The following is a 22,582-nucleotide window of genomic DNA, read 5'->3' on the forward strand; positions in this document are numbered from 1 at the left end:
AACATCTCCTCATCCTGCGTTTGCAGACTCAGAGGCTTCTTCAGTAGTCTTTGTGCACTCCAGGGCTTCCTTTGTGCTATGACACTTCAGGTGTCATACCATGTACAACAGCAGTATGTGTCCTATTCATAATGTATATAGTAGTAGCAATTGCTTCAACCCAATAGTTATGAGGTAAGTTTCTTTCTGACATTAGTACATGAGCCACCTCTGCAATATGCCTGTTTTTCCACTCAGCAACTCCATTTTGCTGCAGAGTATATCTACATGTGTATTGGCTCTGTATATTATTTTTTTGCAAAAAATCTGAAAACTCATTGGAGAGATATTTTTCCCCTCCATCTGATCTTAGGTATTTAATATGAAACCCTGTCTCCTTCTCAACCAAAGCCTTAAAGCTTTTAAAGTAAGTGAATATCTCACTTTTCTCACACATAAAGTAAACCCATACTCTGCGAATATGATCATCAATGAAGGAAACATAATGCGTGCAAGCACTCAAAGTTGTAGTCTTTGTAGGACCCCACACATCAGAATGTATCAATTCAAGTCGCTTCTTGTGTTGGGAATAAAGGGCCATCATGCCTTTTATATGTGCACAGGTGTGAATACACCCTTAGCACATTGTACTTTCATACATATATCTATCTAAAACCATAAGTGGTACACTCGTCATTGTACCGAAAAAACGTGTTCACTCTTTACTCTGCTCACTCGTACTCTCTCTGTCTCCCTCACTGAGCGTAAGGTCTGTCTACCTCGATCTCTGTGCCTAATCGATTCCTTCAAATTGGTATCAGAGCGTAAGGTGTTGAGCGTGCTGAGCACAATCGTCAGTCAGGCTGAGGCAGTCGTGAGCTGCAGAAAGTGGACAGGCCGTGGAGAGTGTACACTTGGCCCCCAGCGTGGAGTGGCGGGAACTATAGTTGTGTGGCCCCCAGCGTGGAGTGACGGGCGACAACTAGTCGAGCAGGTCTGCAGTATCGCAGTGTGGCGGAACAGTAGATGCGCTGCCTTGAGGTGGCAGTGAGGCCACTCATCATTGGGTGAGCGTGACGGGACGAGCAGGACAGGCGTGACGGGGCGCGCGACGCCAGCGAGCAAGGATAGGCCTGACAGGGCGCGCGACGCCAGTGGGCAAGGACAGGTTTGACGAGCGCGCGACGGGAAGGACAAAAAAAAAAGGAAAATCTTTTTCTCAAACTCCTTCCCCTAATCGGGGTTCGTGCATGCAAGCACAAAACATCAAATTTGTGCAATTTTGGCCCAGAAAGTTGGGGATTTGCCAGACTAAGCACTATTCGTGAAAAATTGAGGCATCTGCGTCGGAATTGCAGATAGTATGCATTTGAATTGGGAATTTTGCCAAAATGGTTAAAATTTTACTCATCTGAGTGAAATTTCTCAACATTTAGTCCAGAAATTTAGGGCTTTTCCCAGATTTGGGAAATTTGATACAGGACAAGCAAATTTGTCTCAGAAATTGCAAGAATTTGTGACATTTTGTCCCCGACATTTGGGGTTTTTCATGTGCATGCACAAATTGGGCTGAAATTAACCCAATTTCCAAACATTGCATTGGACCCTGTGCAACTTGGGGCTTTTGCAATTTGGGCAAAATTTGTGCAGCATTTGGTCATTTTATGTACATGCAGGTTGAATTCCGTGCAATTTGGACATCAACACTTGGTGAAATTTGGGGGTTTTGCTGAAATTGCTTTATTTTGGCAAAATTGGACAGTCCTATGTATGACAGAGGAAATGCAGATGTGTGTTTGATGCTTTTGAGCACAAAATTTTGGGGCTTTTGACCGTTCGTGTCAAATTTTATGCCCATGGGTACATGTACAACAGAAATTGCAGCTGAAATTTTGGGATTTCTCATGTAATGTGATGCACATGCCCTTTGGAACAACTGTAATCAATTGGATAATGCTGTAGCACTTGGTTTGGTACTTCTGAAAACTGGATTACAGATCTGAAATCTGTACTTCTGTGTGGTCATTTATTGCTGATTGGTACTTGTTTGTACCTTGGTCACTTGGGTGACAATTTGGGCTTGCATTTACTGTTTTTTTGGTCACTTTTGAGCTGAAAACCATGGCTGGCAGCAATGACAGCAGTAATTTGATGCATATAAAGAAGCTTGAAGGCGCACATAATTTTGCAGTGTGGCAAAAACAGTGCTACAATATCCTGTTACAAAAGAAGCAAGCAAAGCCGATCAAAACTAAAGGGGCAAAGCCAGTGGATATGGATCAGGACGATTGGGATGAGTTGAATGGGCTTGCACGCTCAACCATAGAGCTATTGATTTCTGATGCCTTGCTCTTCAACATTGAAGGTTTGGATTCTGCATATGCTATATGGACTAGACTGGAAGAACTGTATGCACAGAAGAGCGCTGCAAGTAAAGTGTATTGGCTGAAAAAGCTTATGGATTTGCGTATGAAAGAAGGTACAGCAATGTCTACTCACCTGAGTGTGTTTAACTCCATTTTCAGCCAGCTAGTTGCCTTGAAGTTCATGATTGATGAGGAATTTAAGGCTACTTTCTTGCTTTGCATTCTACTAGAGAGTTGGAATACATTCAGGACTGTTATGAGCAATTCTATTGTGATCCTTTTGTATGCTGATATAGAGAGTGCTCTACTTATGGAAGAGATGAATTGGCAGAACAATGTATCCAGTAAGTCTTCTAGTGCTTTGCATACTAGGGGCAGATCACAGCAAAAGGGAAAATATGATAGCAAGGGACGCAGTAAATCACGTGGCAAAGATGTTGAATGCCATCATTGTGGCAAGAAGGGTCACTTTAAACGTGACTGCTACAAATGGAAGAAAGAGAAAGGAAAAGGTAAGAAGACAGATGATTGCAAGAAAGAGAAGAAGGACAGTTAGCCTAAGAAGAGCAGTGTAAAAATTGAAGAGGTGAATGTAGTCACTCATGACAATGACAGTGAGAGTGATGTACTCTTTGATTCTTCACATTTCGGTGCACATGCTCTACTTGCAGATACAGATGATGACATGCATACCTGGATTCTTGATTCAGGTGCTTTCTTTCATGTCACCCCTCATCATGAGTGGTTTTCCGTATATACAGGGGGTCAACATGGTGTTGTCCATCTTGGGGACAACTATGTATGTGAGATTGCAGGTATTGGGAGTGTGCAGTTACAGTTTCAGCATGGCTCTGTCTTTACACTTCAGCATGTACGGCATGTACCTCAGCTCAAGAAGAGCTTGATCAGCACAGGGCAGCTAGATGATGATGGTTTTCATACCACCTTTGGTGATGGAAAATAGAAAATCTGTAAGGGATCTAGGGTTATTGCTAGAGGTTGCAAGAGTGATATGTTGTATCCACTTCATGTATCTAGTATGCGTGACCATGTTGTTGCCGTGACCGAGCAGCCAAGTGTTTCTTTGTGGCATGGTCGGTTGGGACACATGAGTCAAACAGGAATGAAAGTGCTTTCTCGTTTGAGTTACTTGCCTTTATGTTGATTTTGAGCACTGTGATCATTGTATTTATGGCAAACATGCACAGACTTCTCACAAAAAGTCTCTTTCTTTGAAATCTTCTCCTCTAGAGTTAGTACATTCAGATGTATGTCAAATGCCAGGATTATCTTTAGGGGGGCATTGGCTGAAAATCAGACAAATAAGATACTTAAGTGTCTTCGCTCTGACAATGGTGGGGAATATGTGTCCAAAGCCTTTCAGGCATTTTGTGACAGCAAAGGGATAAAGAGGGAGCTCACTGCCCCTCATAATCCACCCTAAAATGGAGTTGCAGAGCGTATGAATCGGACTATACAGGATAAGGTCCGTACGATGCTGTCTCATACTGCATTACCCCATGGTTTTTGGGCAGAGGTTATTATGACAGCCGTTCACTTGATTAATCGGTCACCAAACAGGTCTTTGGGGGGGAGGGGAGTTCCCCACGAAGCGTGGTCGGGCAAGCCACCTTCATATGCTCATCTAAAAGTGTTTGGCTGCGAGGCTTTTGTACACATTCGTAAAGAAAAACGTAGCAAACTTGAGCCAAAGTCCTGTAAATGCATTTTCCTAGGATATGGTGACGAGGGTGAAATGGGGTATAAATTGTGGGATCCTGAGAAAAGAAAAATAGTACGCAGCAATGACGTTATCTTCCGGGAAGATCGCATGCACAAACAACCCGAAAAGATTGAGGAGGTCCGTAGGGTTGTATTCCGGGAAGAAATACCTTTTGGATAGCAAAATGTGCCCGCTATACAGCAGCAAATACCTGCTGTAAATGAACCTGTAAATGCAGGAAATGATGCTGGAAATGATCAGCCAGCTATTGCCCATGAAAATGAGCCATTACATGTGCAGAAACAGCCAGGACAGCAAGCTGTTAATGCTGATTTGCAAGCTGAAATGCCAGGACAGTATGCTGAAAATGAAAATTTGCAGGAACAGCCAGCAAACAATGACCATTGGGTTAAGAGATCGTCTAGGGCTACTAGACAACCTGACAAATTTGTTCCTGGTGCAATTAATGTGGCTGAGTATGTCATGTTAACAGACTGTGGTGAACCGTCTTGCTTCAAGGAAGCAATGGACAGTCAGGATAGCAAGAAATGGTATAAAGCCATGCTGTCAGAAATGGAATCTCTTGACAAAAATGGCACTTGGGACTTGGTGCAGTTGCCTAAAGGGCATAAAACCCTTCCATGCAAATGGGTTTACAAAATGAAGGTCACTTCTGATTCCTCACCAAAGTACAAAGCAAGATTGGTTGCAAAGGGGTACAAGCAGGAGCATGGAATTGACTTTGATGAGATTTTCTCTCCTGTAGTCAAGATGACTACATCGAGAACCATTTTGGGCTTGGTTGCAGTTGAGGATATGGAGCTCATACAGATGGATGTAAAGACTATGTTTTTACATGGTGATCTGCATGAAGACATATATATGTAGTAGCCTGAAGGGTTTGTTGAACAAGGGAAAGAACAAATGGTATGTAAACTCAAAAGGAGTTTGTATGGGCTGAAACAAGCACCAAGAGAATGGTATCATAAGTTTGATACATTCATGCAGTCCCAAGGCTTTCATAGAAGTCAAGTGGATCACTGCTTGTACACCAAGAAGGCAGCAGATGGCAGCCTGATTATCTTGGTTTTGTATGTTGATGACATGCTGATTGCTGGCAGGGATACTCATGCCTTGGATTCATTGAAGCAAAGTCTTCATGGCAGCTTCGACATGAAGGATCTGGGTAATGCAAATCACATTCTTGGCATGCGAATACTCAGAGATAGATCTAAAGGTTTACTCTATCTATCTCAGCAGGAGTATATCTCCAAAGTTTTGCAGCGTTTCAATATGGAGGGGGGGAAAACGATTGGGGTTCCATTGCCTCCATATGTGAAGCTCAGTGTAGAGGACAGCCCTACATCTGATGATGAGAAGGCTGAAATGGCCAAGATACCATATGCTTCAGCTGTTGGCAATTTGATGTATGCTATGGTTGCTACACGTCCTGACATTGCTTTTGCAGTGGGAGTGGTTAGCAGATACATGGCAACCCCTGGCAAGAAGCATTGGGATGCAGTGAAAGGTATTATGAGATACCTCAAAGGCACAAAGGAGTTGTGCATCTGCTTTGGAAAGCAGAAGGCATCTGTTGTTGGCTTTACGGATGCAGACTATGCTGGTCATGCGGACTGCAAGAAGTCCACTTCTGGGTATGTGTTTACTTTCACAGGAGGAGCGGCCTCTTGGATCTCCAAGCTACAAAAGTGTGTTGCATTGTCTACTATAGAGGCAGAGTATGTAGCTGCCTCTAAGGCATGCAAGGAGGTTTTATGGCTTTTATGTCTGGTGGGAGAGCTTAGCATCACAGAGTTACCTGTTTTCCATTGTGATAGTCAGAGTGCTATCATGCTAGCACGGAATCCTGTCTTTCATGCAAAGACAAAGCACATACAGGTGAAGTATCACTTCATTAGAGATGTACTTGACAGGATGAGCATTGAGCTTGTCAAAGTGCATACAGATGATAATCCTGTAGACCTTCTCACGAAGGGTCTTCCAGCAGAGTGGTTTGCTCATTGCCGATAGATGATGGGAGTTGGATAGATATATTTATTTAAGCTTTGTACATACTTAGACTTAGCTGATTCTTTTCTCCTCTTAAGGCACATTGCCTTTAGATGGGAGGTTGTTGGGAATAAAGGGTCATCGTGCCTTTTATATGTGCACGGGTGTGAATACACCCTTAGCACATTGTACTTTTATACATATATCTATCTAAAACCTAAAGTGGTACACTCGTCATTGTACCGAAAAAACATGTTCACTCTCTACTCTGCTCACTCGCACTCTCTCTGTCTCCCTCACTGAGCGTAAGGTCTGTCTACCTCGATCTCCGTGCCTAATCGATTCCTTCATCTTGCATATATCCTTTTCATGTGGACACGCATGCCTTGCTTGCTTTCCAAGTTGACATACCTCACATACCTTGTGCATCCCATCAACTCTAAACTTAGGCAAGCTGTCCACAATTTGTTTTGACTACACATCTTTTAGTCACTACACATTTACATGGCCAATTCTCTTATGCCAAATTTCAATATCAGCCACAACACCTGAACCTTGTGAGTAATATATCAATCATTGCCTTCATCTTAGGCTCCAAGATTGGAGAAAGATCCGAAAGGCCCACTGTCTCCTCTGGTATCGACATTGTAGTCTATGGCATGTCCTCCACTTAGTATTTCATCTCAAGAACTCCATCCATTGGTGCATTCCTTGGGATGAAACATCACCTCTCTGTACACATTTTCAAGGTACATCTAATATTTTTGTATATGATATTCAATTACTTTGCAAATGTAAAGCATGATTGATACACACTTTTCTTACCGTTCGCTCAAAGTTTTAGATCATTTGGTAAATGATCTTTAATTGAAACTTGCCGAAACCTATGGAGAAGCGACACTTTAATCTAATTACTAGCTTGCATTGAGTGCAAGGGCACAAGACATGTTGATTAAGATACACCATGCGATCTTGGATATCATGATCATCATCATTTTGCATTTGGTCTATGCTACAACAAACAATATGTTTTTGTTCCCCTCATTAATGATATTCCTCCATTTTAATCTCTACTTATCTTTCTCGATCTCCATTCTTATATTTTCCACCATTCCTTTTCTCTCTCCCCTATTTATTTCCTCTCCCCACCCCCTTTCTCTCTCTCCTTCCCTTTCTTTGTTTACTTCCTTTCATCTCATTGTTTTTCTCGCTCATTATTTATCTCTCTCTACCATCTCTCTGTTTCTCTTGATTTCTTAATTTCTGTTTGCCCTCTTTATTTCTCTCCCCACCCTTCTTTCTCTCTCGCTTTTATCTTCTTTGTTTCCCCCCTCTCTCTCTCTCCCATTGTTTCTCTCTCTACCATCTCTAGACTACTACTTTCCATTTATTTTCTCTCCCCTTCTCTTTACCTTTATCTATTTTTATCTATCCTCCTTGCTATTTCTCTTCCCACTCCTCTTTCTCTCCCTTTCCCTTTATTTGTTTGCCTCTTTCCATCACTCCCAAACATGGCAGCATTCATTTCAGGTAGACTTACATCGAGAGTAAATAATTTGCCAACACTTTTTCCTTTTGTAATCAACTTGTAATTATTTTTTAGATCTTCTACATAATAACCATCAGATGTGAACCGAACTTGTTGAGAGTGTGCTGCAGTTGGAGGAGTGAGTAGGCGAGTGAGAGCGACAGAGAGAGAGTACTATCTAATTTTTAGGTGTACCAACAATGTGTTGGTACACAAAGAATAAAATGTATTTATACTTGGGGCACGTAAGGGTGCATTCACATGTACAACTAAATAATACACGTGTACAATACACGGAGGTAAATAAAGGAACTTTATCCCAATAACCTCTCACTTAAAGGTCTGAAGTGAACCTCTAACCAACTCCCACTAGTCATATGCAATGCTCATGCTGAGCCTTGCTTAGACTTTTTGTGAGAACATCTGTAGGGTTGTCCTATATTTCGATCTTGATCAATGTGATTAGACCATCTTCCAGAATCTGTGTGATAAAGTGATATCTTACATCTATATGCTTTGTGCATGAATGATACATGGCATTCTTAGCCAGATACACAGCACTCTTGCTGTCACATCCCAGCACTGGAGTACTCATAGACATGCTGAGATCCTCTGTAAGTCTGCTCAACCATATAGCTTCCTTAGAAGCTTCAGTAGTAGCTGATATGTATTTAGCTTCAATAGTACTTAGTGCTATTGTGTTCTGCTACTCGGAGCACCAAGAAACAGACCCACGAGCAACTGTAAAGACATACCCGCTAGTGGACCTGCGAGTGTCTAAGTCACTTGCCATATCTGCATCACAGTAACCTTGCAGACTAAGTGCAACTTGCCCATAGCAAATACACTTTCTTTGTGTATCCTTTAGATATCAAAGAATACACTTGACAACCTCCCAATTTTTTTTGTGAGGATTTGACATAAACCTATTGACAACTCCCATTACATGAGCAATGTATGGATGAGTAGCAACCATAGCATACATAAGAGAGCCTCAAGCTGATGCATAAGGGACTCCCTTCATAGCATTGGCTTCCACGTCATCTTTTGGGCTGTTGGCTTTACTAAGCTTAAGATATGGAGGTAAGGGCACCCTAAGAGGCTTAGCTTCAGCCATGTTAAATCTATTTAGTACCTTTTAAATGTACTTCTCTTGAGATAAGAACATCAATTTCTATATTCTATCCCTGCAAATCCTCATGCCCAATATAAGCTCTGCATTTCCCAAATCTTTCATGGAGAAAGCTGATTTCAACTGATCTTTGAGAGCATCCAAGGTAGTCTTTCTTTTCCCAACTAGCAATATATCATCCACATACAAAACAAGTATGATGGGGTTGCCATCTGTATCCTTTTTCATGTACAAACAATGATCTGCATGGTTGTGTGTAAACCCATGAGAAAGCATAAAAGTGTTAAAACTTTTTGTACCACTGGCGTGGTGCTTGTTTCAGCCCATATAAGCTGCATTTTAGTTTGCACACCAACTGCTCTTTTCCAGGAACTACAAAGCCCTTGGGCTTTTTCATGTAGATTTCCTCATCAATGTCACCATGCAAAAAAGTTGTTTTCACATCCATTTGGTACAACTCTAAATCCAATACAACAGTGAGAGCAAAAAGCACACGTGGAGTGGTCATCTTCACAACAAGTGAGAAGACCTCTTGGAAGTCAATCCCTTCCTTCTCTGTGCATACCCTTTGGCAACTTGTCTTGCCTTGTACTTGGGTTTCCCATCAACTGTCTTTACTTTGTAAACCCATTTGTTTGGAAGAGGCTTTCTTCCTTTGGGAAACAACACAAGATCCCAAGTATCATTAGCATACAGAGATTTAATCTCTTCCTACATAGCTAGCTCCCACTTACTGTTGAATTTGCATGACTTGGCCTCTTTATAAGTAAGAGGCTTACCCTCATCTGTAAGCATCACATAGTGCAAAGAGGGGTCATATCTATGTGGCTTCCTTCTTAAGTGTGTAGACCTGCATACCCAATGATCTACATTCTCAGGAATCGGGTCTACATCTAGAGGTATGTTATTTTCAGCATTTATTTGCTGATGTCAGCCATTTTCAGCATGCTGTTCATGCTGTATAGCACCTTCATTTTCATTTCGAACACCTGCATTTTCATATTCAGCAAGTCTATCATTTTGTCCATGGCCTCCTTGTGCTTCTATTTGCTGTCCATCATCATCTGGCTCAAAAATAACTGGCTGATCATTAGTTTCAACTTGTGGTACAACATCATGAGGCTCATCATTTGAAGTAATAGGTGGCTGCAAATTCTGAAATTTGACCTTTTTCATGTCTTCATCAGAGGCTAAAGTACTTTTCAGCAACTTTGCCTAATTAAACACAACATTACAGCTGTGAAAAATCTTCTTGGACTATGGTAACCACACTCTATAGCCAAATTCACCCTCATCATCATAGCCCATAAAAATATCTCAACATGCACAAAAGCATCACAACCGAATATCCGTAAACGGTCATATGAGGCCAATTTGCTAGACCAAACCTCCTCAGGGATGCGATTACTTAAGGACCTATGTGGAGAGCGGTTGCAAATGTGAACCGCGGTTTTAAGTGCCTCTCCCCAGAATTCATGAGGGAGATTAGCAATGGACAGCATGCATCTCACTCTTTCACATAAAGTCCTATTGTATCTTTTAGCCACCCCATTTGAAGAAGGGCTATAACGAGCTGTAAGATCCCTCTTGATTCCATGCAAGTCACAAAAAGACTTAAACTCAGTAGATGTGAACTCACCCCCATTATCAATTCTCAAGCATTTCAGCTTTCTACTTGTCTGAGTGGTCGCAAAAGCATGAAAAGTTTTAAAAACAGCAAACACTTTACTTTTCTTTTTCAACAGATAAACCCAAATCTTCCTGGAACAATCATCAATAAAAGAGGCAAAATATGTAGCACCACCCAACGGTTTCACGGGCATACTACATACATTAGAATGCACTAAGTCCAAGACATTGGACTTATGGGAGACACTAGAGTAAAATGAAATTTTCATTTGCTTTCCAAACTAACAGTCATTACAAAAATCAAGTTTAGAGCCTTTTCTATCAACCCTCTTCAAAGAGGTAAGGACATCAAGTCCTTTTTGGCTCATATGGCCTAATCTCTTGTGCCACAACTCCAAATGACAGCCTGCTATTCAAAGCTTTACAGTGCAGACAATACAAAGTGCCCTTCTTGGTTTCTTTTGCATGCAGTATGGAAACCTTTTTCAATTTCCACAAACCACCACCAAACAGTGTAGAGTAACCATGCAAGTCAAGCTGTCCAACAGATAGTAAACTCTTTTTGATGCTAGGCACATATCTGACATCTTTCAACACAAGCTTTTGCCTATTATCCAAGGACAAGTGTACAATGCCTATCCCATCAATGCTGCAAGCATGGTTATTTCCAAGATACACTTTTCCATAATTGCCTGCATTGAACATCGCAAAACACTCCAAGCAAGGAGTTAAATGGAAAGAGGCACCGGAGTCTACAATCCAAGTCTGAGTGATACCATCATCAACTGACAAAAGTGCATTAATCACATTAGTCTTGGTAATCTACATATCCTGCATGTGACATACAAGGGCATTATAATCAACTGTACATAATACATCATCCTTTGCATCCGAGAGCTTCTCTATGACTACACTAGAGGCCACATTGGCCTTTTCCTTGCCTTTGGCTGCCTTAGATACATCTGTCTTATCCTCTTTCTTCTTTTTGTCTCCTACATTTTTTTTTCTCTCTTGTTCCTTCTTTGAGTACTTGCAATCAGGCTTCTTGTGGCCCTTCCAACCACACTGATAGCAAGTAATATCACTCTTTTCCTTCCCTTTGCTCTTGCTTCTGCTTCTATGTCCAGGATTTGCATTTTTCTTTTCATCCTTGCCTCTAACATTGTAAGCTGAGTTGTTGCCTTCTCCATTAGACACACGTCTAATTTCTTCATTCAGGATTGAACCCCTCACACCATCACATGAGAGATTGGGGTTATTACTGAGAGAAACCATCAAGGACTCCCAGGAATCAAGCAATGTCATGATCAGAAAGATCACCCTCAACTTATCATCAAAATTCAAATTAGCATCCTTGAGCTGATTTAAAATACCAGTAAATGCACTCAAGTGCTCAGCTGAAGGCTTGGACTCATCCAGTCACATGTTCACCAACTTGCGCATTAAATGCACCTGATTAACAAGTGTAGTGATCTCATAGGTAGTTTTCAACTTCTCCCATATTGCATAATCAGTATCTAAGCCCTTAATGTTTGTCAAAATGTCATCAGTGACACCCATCCTTATATAAGCCATAACCGTTTTGTTGACTTTGGTCCAATTTGCTGTGTCAAACATTTGTGCAGGTCTATCTTCGTGCAAAGCATCCTCACATATATGCCCTGCATACGGTCTTTCCAAAGGTCAAAGCCTTGACCATCAAACCGTTTGATTTCCATCAAACTCTTAATGTTGGAACTGGAAGAAGTTGCAGCCATTTTTGTCACAAACACAAGAGTAAATGCACTGAATTGCAAGAGCACAAGCTGAACCAGCAAATACACTGCTGTTCTTGCCCAACCAGCAATAAACTTGTGCTTTTTTACATAAACCAGACACCACACGGGAAAGTATTGCAGAAATTTACCAAAATCTGCACAAAATCCCAAATTTCCATGTCCAACAGTGTATAAATGTCAGTCAATCTGACCCAGCTGAGAAAAAATTCATCAGTACATGAAAAGCCCCAATTTTTTCGGGTCCAACGTCAGGAAAATTTTCTTGAATGAGCAAAATTCCAAAAAATTTGGCAAAATCCCCAATTTAACTGAGGTCAACACGCAAAATGTCTGCAATTTCTAACACAAATGTCATTGTCAAGCATAAACAACATCAAACCTGGGAAAAGCCCCAAATTTGCACAGATTTGAAGACTGTGCTTCCACACGCGAACCCCCGTTGGAGGAAGGGGATAAGGAAGATTAAAAGAAAATTTTGATTAAAAAATTGGGGGGGGGGGGGGGGGGGGGTCATTGACCCGCCGTCACGACCTGTTGCCTGTCATGCGATGCCTGTCGCCTTCCCTTCCGCCAACCCGTCACGGTGGTCACCGCGACTCCCTACAGCCATCGCTTGCACGCTGGACCCGTCTCATCAGGTCGCCTGGTTTCATTGGTGCTTGGTCTCCACGTCGACCTGCATGCCTGGTCTCTCATTAGACTGTCACGTGTGCCTGCTGGTACCTGCTCAGTCGCCCGCTGGTCTTCAATCTGAAGCCCACGTTGCCTGTTGAGAAATCTGTCTGGTCGCGAGTACCATTCACTCCCCGCTGGTCTTAGTTTGGTCACGCCTAACTTGTTGAGTTGCAGCTGGTGACTAATGCCTGTGGTCTCGGGAAGTGTGCACAACCTATGCTCTGATAGCCAGTTGTTGAGTGTGCTGCAGTTGGAGGAGTGAGTAGGTGAGTGACAGCGAGAGAGAGAGAGTACAATCTGATTTTTGGGTGTACCAACAATATGTTGGTACACAAAGAATAAAATGTATTTATACTTAGGACACATAAGGGTGCATTCACATATACAACTAAATAATACACGGAGGTAAATAAAGGACTTTTATCCCAACAGAACTTGCAATCCCTGTTCTACCATCTGATCAATAGAAACTAAGTTTTTTGTAATATTTAGTACATGTAGCACATCAATTAAGTACTTAGTTTTACCATCCTACATACTCAAAGAAACATTTCTAACATGAGTAATGGGGTGAGCTGTATCATCCCTTGTCTCCACATAGCCCGGAGACTCTGGACTGTGCATCTCTCTAGAACAGTCTTCATGAGAAGTCATGTGGTTAGAGGCACCTGAATCTACAGACTATACATTATTCTTTTATGAACTATCAACTGTCATAATATTCATAAAATGTTGCATAACAAACAACCATTTACTTCTGTCATCATTGCTTCTAGTATTGGATGCATAATTACCTTGTTGCTTTTTTCCATTTCTAATTTCAGCCTCCTTTTTGAGGAAATTTTTAGAAATGTGGCCTTTCAGACCACAATGCCAACACTTTCTATTATCACCAGAATTCTATTGCCTATTAGAATATGTAACTTGTCCTCTTTGGCTTTCCCTTCCTCGAGACTGTCCTCTATTTTTCTGTGCATCATAACCTTGACCACGACCACAATCTTGGTCTTTGCCATAACCTCTACCTCTGCTAGTAGAGTAAAACACCTGTTCAGACTTGTTCTTTCTTTAAGAAGAAGAGAAATCCAAGCCAAGGTTCTTTTCCTCAAGTATTAGTATAGAAATCAAGTTTACAAAATCAAGGATATCATCTCTCGTATTCATAGATGACTTGAAGCTCTTGTATTCATCCCCAAGTCTATCTAAACATACACACACAACATCATCATCATCAAGTACACAATACTCTTGATCCTCAAGGTATAATCATTAATGGACAAGTTCCCTCTTTTCACTTGGTTCAGCTTTGACTTGGACTGTAGCTTTCTGGCCTTTGTATTTACTATGAACAACCTTGCCAAATTCTTCCATGCAATAGCAAGGATTTCAAATTCTTGCAAATAGCCCATTATGCTATCTATGACATTGAGAGATAGCCAATACATGACTTTACTTTGTATATGCTTCCAGTCTTTCTTAACCTTTAACTGTTCTGCAGTAGCATTTCATGCAAGAACTTTAGGTGCTACTGCCATGTCTCCTTCAATGTAATTCCAAACACATTTGCCCTTCAAGAAATTTGTCATCCTAAACTTTCATACATGATAATTGCTTTTATCAAGCTTCTCACTGACAATCTGGTTGAAGTAGTCAGACATTTTGACAAAACGGAAATCCTTGCAAAAACTTGCAATCTGCAAGCAAGCTTATACTAGGTGTACAACTTTTTTCATTGATTGCGCAACAATAACTATAATTTGCAATCTGTATACAAATGCATTTTGTATCTACAACCAAACAAACATCTGAAACCTTACAGATACGAAATTTGTAACCTGTGCACTTGTAAACGGCAGATACAATCGAAACTACCCTATACCCAAAAACTCCTATCGAGACCACTTTTGCAGATCCAAAACATAGGCCAAAATGACCTTGGATGCCAAAAATCATTGTGGGTAAGCCCTAAAGGGCTTGTCTATAGTATATACACCATTCTTCCTGTTCACCAAGTTTCATTGCAATCGAAGACTGTAGCCCTTCTATCCTCAAGAGCCTCTTGTGGCTATAACCTAAGGCAAATCGAGCAAGGTGAAAGAGCTTTTTACCCATTGCTTGCTTGTTTGATTTTTGCTCCAACGCCTTCACCTCAACCTTCAATCGATCTCCGTACAACTATGGGACGGCTGAAATACCATGAAAACAAACAAGAGGGAAGAGAGGTGAAGAGACCCAGAGCACACATACAAAATCAACGGAGACTTGAGCACGCACAGAGATAGGGCTCAAATCTTCTTCTTCTTCCACACAAAAACTTAGTCTATAACATGATAAAAGACTAATATGAAAATACCACAACGTATATACATGTGGTCACTAATGGTAAACCTGCTAGGAAAGAAAAGACGGCACAATAAATGTGCCATAACGAAGGATGGATTACATGGGTGTAGTTCAGCTATAGAATCATTGGCGTATCCTCATGTCGGTCACCAAACACGTCAGTGAATAATATTGTACCACATCACCAAGGCATGTAGTGGATGCCAACTCATGTAGAGCTCGACATCTCAACAATATAGATCTCTCTAAGGATGGCGTCCTGCTCCTCGTCTCTCTCTCTATTCACGCTTTTTAAGTGTGGGCCATGTTAACTACGTGTCTCTAAGCATACACAAGTTAGAATGACAATAGATAAGTTGTTCTAACTATGTCGTGCAGAGTTTGTTTCGGATGAGAATTAGCTCACCAAATTCTCTCACACGTACTAGCTGAACAATCCTATTGAAGTTAACAAAATCACTTTAACTTGTTAAAAGTGAAAATTAATAAGAAAAGTAGAAATATTTATTAGAAACATAATGATAAGATTTAAAATTTAATTACCTAAGCCAACACTCTTAAAGCCACCTTTTACACATTGGGTAACTGATACCCAAATGACTTCCACTAAAATAGTGGCTTGACCAAAGAGGCCATTTTCTAGTACATGATGCTAGCAAAGGCAATTCCCCTTTGGTCTCCATAGTTTGTTAGTTGCTAGAGGAATGGACCATGCGAATTCTCGTGCTAAGCCTTCGGAAAATAAGCATCTCTATTCGAGGCTAGCTCCTGGTTCATGAAGAGGTAGGGGCTCTTGTAAGCAAGATGTAAGAGAGCTGCTAGGCCATGGATAGGCTTCTTCATTCATTTTCGCCTCTTTTTAACAAGGTAGAGAATGTCATTCCATCATGGTGTAGCACCCAAAACATCAATAATGCCACTATTTATGTGAAAAACCAATAGGTATAAAATTAGTGAGATTGAATTTGTATTTAAAAAAGATTGAAATTGCATTTAAAAAAATCTAATTATAAATTATTACTGTGGAATCCTCCTCCACGGCCCCTCTCATGAGATGAGTGAGAAAGCCTATAGTGGTGCTCTCTATATCTGTCATGCGAAGAACCCTATACAAGGGTGTGATCACAATGACTAAGTCTTGTACATCTGCCCAAAATGATTTTTCTAGTCAAAGTTGTTGAATGGTTTTTCCCTCCTTTATGCTTCCTATGGGCTCCTCGTCAATCCATGCTTTGAATTCCTCAAACACCCACTTTTGCAACTTACTTTGCACATCATAGAGTCACTCAAGGAGCAACCATGTGATTTCCTATGGCTACTCGCACATAGAGGCTTGGCAGTGGGAGTTGGCTGGCTCAGATATAGTAGGATAGAGTCTACAAGCGTTGTCCACTACAATGCTTGGAAACCCCAAAGCGTTGCCTCTAGTCTTGTGAGGCAGCGCAATTGGTGTAAAGAGGAGCATGCCACATTCTTCGTCGTGTAGTACCTAGCCTAGGTTTTATATCTTGGGGGGTCTGTTAGCGATATCAGGTCTTGGCCTGGCCGTACAGGCAGACTGGTCGGACTAACCAGTCGGACTATCACGTGGCAGTCCGACCTGTACTGATCAGTCGGCTGCATTTAATGCAGCCGACCTGCTTTTCTGGGCGCATTCTGGCTGGCTATTTATAGCCGATATTCTGCACAATCTTCCACACTTTTCTGTTTGCAGATTACAGGCTGGAGATCGTGCAAACTGCAGCGGACTTCGAGGTGAACAGCAGGTTACATTGTCGAGGTGGAGACACGCAGTCCCGCGCACTGCGCCCGTGTACCTATCTACATATCTTTGTATACAGCACACTTTATATAGCAGATCTTCATCTTCCACTGTCTCTTTCTCTCTCTCTTCTCTCTGCGTTCACTCTCTCTCTCAGTCTTGGTCCCATGCTTCCGCATCGCTGCACTCTGACATGGTATCAGAGCAGTGAAGAAGGGCTGATTGAGTGAAGAACCTACCTGAAGAGGAGATTCTATCGCGACACAAGGTTGCGTTTCCAGCGTTCGAGGGCGAGCGGGAGGGCTGCGCATCGGAACAAGGCTGAAGCGAGCGTGGGCACGCTTGCTGCTGTTTACTGCTGTTTGAAGAGGAGGAAGGCTGAGTTTTCAGCTTTCAAGTGTAGGTTTTACTTTTTCATCGCCTCTGACGGCGGGTGAAGAAGGTTCGGGACGCGGAAGAAAGAGCCCTAGCAGGCTACGTTTTCACAGTCAGAGGGGGCTGCTTTTGCGTTTGTGAAGGCATTACAGGTGAAGATGTCTACAGAGATTGACTTGGAGTTCTAGACGATCATGGATCGGACGGGGCCTGTCTTACCGGCTCTTCGTGCAGATCAAAAGCTCGATGGCGACAATTATCGCATCTGGCGCGTGATGATGTTGGCCATTCTTGAGTCTTACGATTTGGCCGAGCTTGTACAGGAGGAGATCGACCGGCCCTCGGTGAGAGATGAGTCCAAACTCTCTTCCGATGCTCGTGCGGAGTTGGCCAAGGCACAGTCTCACTGGGACAAATTGAATGCCCGGATTCGTTCTTTTCTTTTTCTGTCTTGTACTACAGCCGTGATAGCCCATATCGAGCACTTGACAGTGGCTCGGGAGATATGGCTGGAGTTTGACCAGATGTATAACCGGATGACCCTTATGGTTTCTTTGGAGGTGCAGATGTGGACCTTGTCCGTGACCAAGTCTTCTTCGTTGCGGGAGCACATCAACAAGCTTAGACGGCTTCAGATGCAGGTTTAGAATGCGGGGAAGCCGATTTCCTCCGAAGACATGGCGATCACACTCTTGTCCCAGTTGCCGCCACGATTCAGTGCTTTCTACTCCACCCTTATTACCTCGGGGCGTGAGTCCACTCTTCGGTGGGAAGAGTTGGTTCCTATGGTCTTGGACCAAGAGGAACAACTGACGGGACAGCATTCTTCCAAATCGGAAGCCTTGACAGGTCAAGCCTCTTAGAAGAAGGGGAAGGACCAAAAGAAGAAGAAGGAGAACAACAAGTCAAAGAAGGACAAGGACAAAGAATCCACATGCCATATTTGTGGAAAGACCGACCATTGGAAGAAGGATTGCCCCGACAAAGACAAGAAGGACACCAACAAGGACACGAAGGATTCTGGAGCGGTGGCTGCACCCTCATCAGCTGCATTTCTTCATCTAGCAGTCATTGAGGACTCTACACCGAAGGCTTCTGATACTGCGATGATAGCTCCCCAGGCTCGAGAGTGGATCGTTGACATTGGTGCCTCCCGGCACATGACTCCTTCATCAGTTGGTGTTGCCTAGTTGCGACCTTCACGTGGGCAGATTCTCATTGGAGATAGCTCTTCGGTGTTGCAGGACGGGGTGAGATGCAACTTATTCCCGATGGACGTGGTGGTACTCATACCTCAGAGGTTTTGTATGTGCCAGGTTTAGGGTATCATCTACTTTTGGTTCATAAGATTTGTTCACTTGGACTTTTGGTGGAGTTTGACAGTGATTTGGTGCGAGTCCTTGATCGTGTGTCAAGGAAGGTTCTCTCATCAGGATATGAGAAGAACGGCATCTACAAATTGACGTCTTCTACCGCTCTCCCTACTCTTCTTCTTACCTCTCAGACACAGTCAGAACTATGGCATGCTCGGTTTGGTCACCTCAACTATGATTATCTTCGGAGGGTGTCACGTGGACAGCTTGTTCGAGGGTTGCCGGACATAGTGCTGAGCCAGCAGCCATGCGTCTCCTGCATTCGTGGGAAGCAGCATAGGGATGCGATTCCCAACAAAGCTTCGCGGCGGTCTACTTTCCCGATGGAGCTTGTATCTACGGATCTTTGTGGCCCTATGAGGAATGAGTCCTTGAAAGGGAGCTCGTACTTCATGTTGATCGTAGATGACTACAGCAGGATGACTTGGGCCTATTTCTTGGCGTTGAAGTCGGAGGCTTTCTCCCACTTCAAGGATTGGCTTCTCTTTGAGAAGAACCGATCAGGCCGGCGATTGAAGACCTTGCGATCCGACAAGGGTGGTGAATTTGTTTCTAATGAGTTTGCTCGTTTTTGTGCAGATAAAGGTATTCACTAGGAGTTTGCTAACACCAACACTCCTCAAGAAAATGGCATTCTTGAATGGAAGAACCGAAGTGTGATCGAGATGGCGCGCACCATGATGGAGCACCGACAGACACCTCAGTTTCTGTGGGCCGAGGCTGTGGCTACTGCAGTTCACATCCTTAACCGATCCCCCACTTCGGCCGTTGATGGGATGGCACCTTTTGAGGCTTACTTTGGGTCTAAGCCCGATGTTTCTTATTTCAGTGTTTTTGGGTGTGATGCCTATGTTTACATTCCCAAGACTCATCGTGATAAATTTGAAGCAGCTTCCCGAAGACAGGTGTTTATTGGCTACAGCTCTTAGTCCCAAGGCTATCGTTTGTATGATCCCGTCAAGCGGGATGTGTACACCAGTCGAGATGTGCGGTTCGTGGAGCCATAGCAGTGGGTGAGGAGCATCCCGTTCTTGGAGATCCAGGGGAGAGTTGGGCTCCCGAGACAGTTCCTTTGGAGCCAGCGCCTTTTGATTCCGATTCTGTTTCCGATACAGAGTCTACTGTTCCACCGGTCACCCCCGAGGAGTTACCACCGGTGGATATCCCAGAGTCTTCAGCTGATGGAGAGCGACGCCGGCCTCCTCCTCGTTGGGCCCGTGACACACTCCGAGATTCAAGGATCGAGGGGGTTCCTGAGGAGTGGGGACCGCAGGATGGTCCGCGGCGGTCACGGAGGCACCAGGCACATTCTACGGAGCTTGTTTGCTCTAACTATTGTTTGATGACCCGTGTTGTGCAGGATCGAGAGCCCACCTACGTGAAGGAGGCTTTACAGTCCGCACCATGGAAGAAAGCTATGGAAGACGAGTTGGAGGCTATTGTCACCTTGTTGCTAAAGGTTTTGCACAGCGCCCAGGGATTGATTGTCATGACACCTTTGCCCCCACTGCTCGTATGGCGAGTATTCGAGCTGTTCTTGCCTTGGCTGGCCATAGGAGATGGCCTGTCTACCAGTTGGATGTGAAGTCGGCCTTCCTCAATGGTGATTTGAAGGAGGAGATCTATGTAGAGCAGCCTCTTGGCTTTGGATCTTCAGACGGGCAAGTCTATAGGTTAAAGAAGGCCTTGTATGGCCTCAAGCAGGCTCCGCGTACGTGGAACGAGAAGATTGACTCGTTCCTTCAGTCACAGTTGGGATATCGGCGTTCCAAGGTCGATCCGTAGCTTTATGTACACACTTCCGAGGCTGGTTGTGTGCTTTTTGTGTTGTATGTTGACGAATTGATTGTCACGGGTGATCATGCACAGGAGGTCAAAGAGACGAAGGTAGCTTTACATCAGGCGTTCAAGATGATGGACTTGGGTCTACTCCACTTCTTCTTGGGCCATGAGATTTATCAGTCTTAGAGGGGGATTTTCATCTCTCAGCAGAGATATGTACAGGAGCTCTTGGTTTCTTTTGCGATGGAGGATTGTCGGACCATTTCTACTCCTATGGATCCGAACTGGAAGGCCACTTCACATTCAGATTCTCCCTTGGCGGATGCTTCCCGCTACCGTCAGTTGATTGGATCATTGATTTGGCTCCTCAACACTCGTGTTGATCTTTGTTTTGATGTTGGTCTCTTGGCGGGGTTCATGAGTGAACCTCAGACGGTGCATTGGTAGGCTGCCCAGCAGATACTTTGGTATTTGAGGGGGGCATCTGACCTAGGGATTCATTATCCAGCAGGCACAGGTGGTTCAGATCTTGTACTTGCAGGTTGGAGCGACTCGGATTGGGCTGGTGATGTGGACCACAGGCGGTCTACTACAGGCTACTGTTTTACCTTGGGTGCAGGTGTTATCTCGTGGAGTAGCAAGAAGCAGCCCACTGTAGCCCTTTCGTCTACTGAGGCGGAGTATTGGGCCGCGTCTTCCACCACATGTGAGGCTGTGTGGCTTCGGAGATTGTTGGAGGAGCTTGGCTGCCCCCAGACTCGTCCTACTTTGCTGCAATGCGACAATGAGAGTTGCATTGCCTTGGCACGGAATCCTGTTTTCCATGCCCGGATGAAGCACATCGAGATCCAGTACCAGTTCATCCGGGAGAAGCTTCTGGATGAGACCATAGCTGTGGAAAACTGCAAGACGGAGGACAATCTTGCAGATTTGTTTACGAAGGCGCTTCCCCAGGCTCTACTTCGGAGACATGCCAGATCCCTCAGGCTTCTGCCCCGTCCAGGCTCTGAGAGGGGGTGCTAGCGATATAAGGTCCTGGCCTGGCCGTACAGGCAGGCTGGTCGGACTGACCAGTCGGACTGCCACGTGGCAGTCCGACCTGTACTGATCAGTCGGCTGCATTTAATGCAGCCGATTTGCTTTTCTGGGCGTATTCTGGCTGGCTATTTATAGCCGATATTCTGCACAGTCTTCCACACTTTTCTGTTTGCACATTACAGGCTGGAGATCGTGCAGACTGCAGCGGACTTCGAGGTGAACAGCAGGTTGCATTGTCGAGGTGGAGACAGTCCCGCGCACTGCGCCCGTGTACATATTTGCATATCTTTGTATACAGCACACTTTATATAGCAGATCTTCATCTTCCACTCTCTTTCTCTCTCTCTCTTCTCTCTGCGTTCACTCTCTCTCTCTCAGTCTTGGTCCCACGCTTCTGCATCGCTACACTCTGACAGGGTCATCTATTGGTGGCATAGGTAGTTAGCCAAGGCTACCACTTATGGTATGAGGAGATGGAGATGCATGATACCATTCTTCTCATCAAGGCAAGTGCTTTTTTTGTGCCTAGTTTGGAGGCATTACCCATGTGGCAAGTACTAGAGCTGACAACTGAGTGGTTGGAGGTATGGGAGATTATTGGGAGCCTCACAGTTTGGCACATCTGGAAGGCACGATGTTAGTTGGCTCTAGGCAGTGAGTGTTTGACCACTTATGAGACCACTTATGAGTGTTTGACCACTTATGAGTGTTTGGCTCTAGGCAGTGAGTGTTTGACCACTTATGAGACTTTAGCAAAGCTCTAGACCTCGATCATCCACTCCCTCTGTGGCCATTGGGATCAAGTGGAGGGTGACTCACAAGCTGGTGAGGAGCTTTGACACCACTTCTTACATACATGGGGCGGCCATGGTGCATTCTTCACAATGCAGGCAGGCAAACCTAGGTGGTGCTACTCTCCTCCTTTGTCTTCTATCCCCCATTCCTCCCAGACTGCCTTGAGAGGCTTGTATGTATGATCCCAGCTTGCCTTGTATCAACTCTGCAGCCAAGCTGTAGAGCACATATACTTCATTGTAAAGCCTTTTGAGTAATATAATGAGCCACCTTTTTCTTGGGAAGAAAAAGGAT

At 43.7% G+C, this 22,582-nt stretch overlaps 1 protein-coding gene across 22 annotated transcripts in view; it reads left to right on the forward strand.

Annotated features, from left to right (window-relative positions):
* LOC148014173 (protein NEOXANTHIN-DEFICIENT 1) overlaps window positions 1-22,582 on the forward strand; it is a 70,526-nt gene that overhangs the window by 11,805 nt on the left and 36,139 nt on the right. The gene's annotated exons all lie outside the window — the stretch shown is intronic.

This window comes from Lygodium microphyllum, chromosome 25 (assembly GCF_053477565.2).
Source record: "Lygodium microphyllum isolate KBCC chromosome 25, Lygodium_microphyllum_v1.1.10, whole genome shotgun sequence".
NCBI lineage: Eukaryota > Viridiplantae > Streptophyta > Polypodiopsida > Schizaeales > Lygodiaceae > Lygodium > Lygodium microphyllum.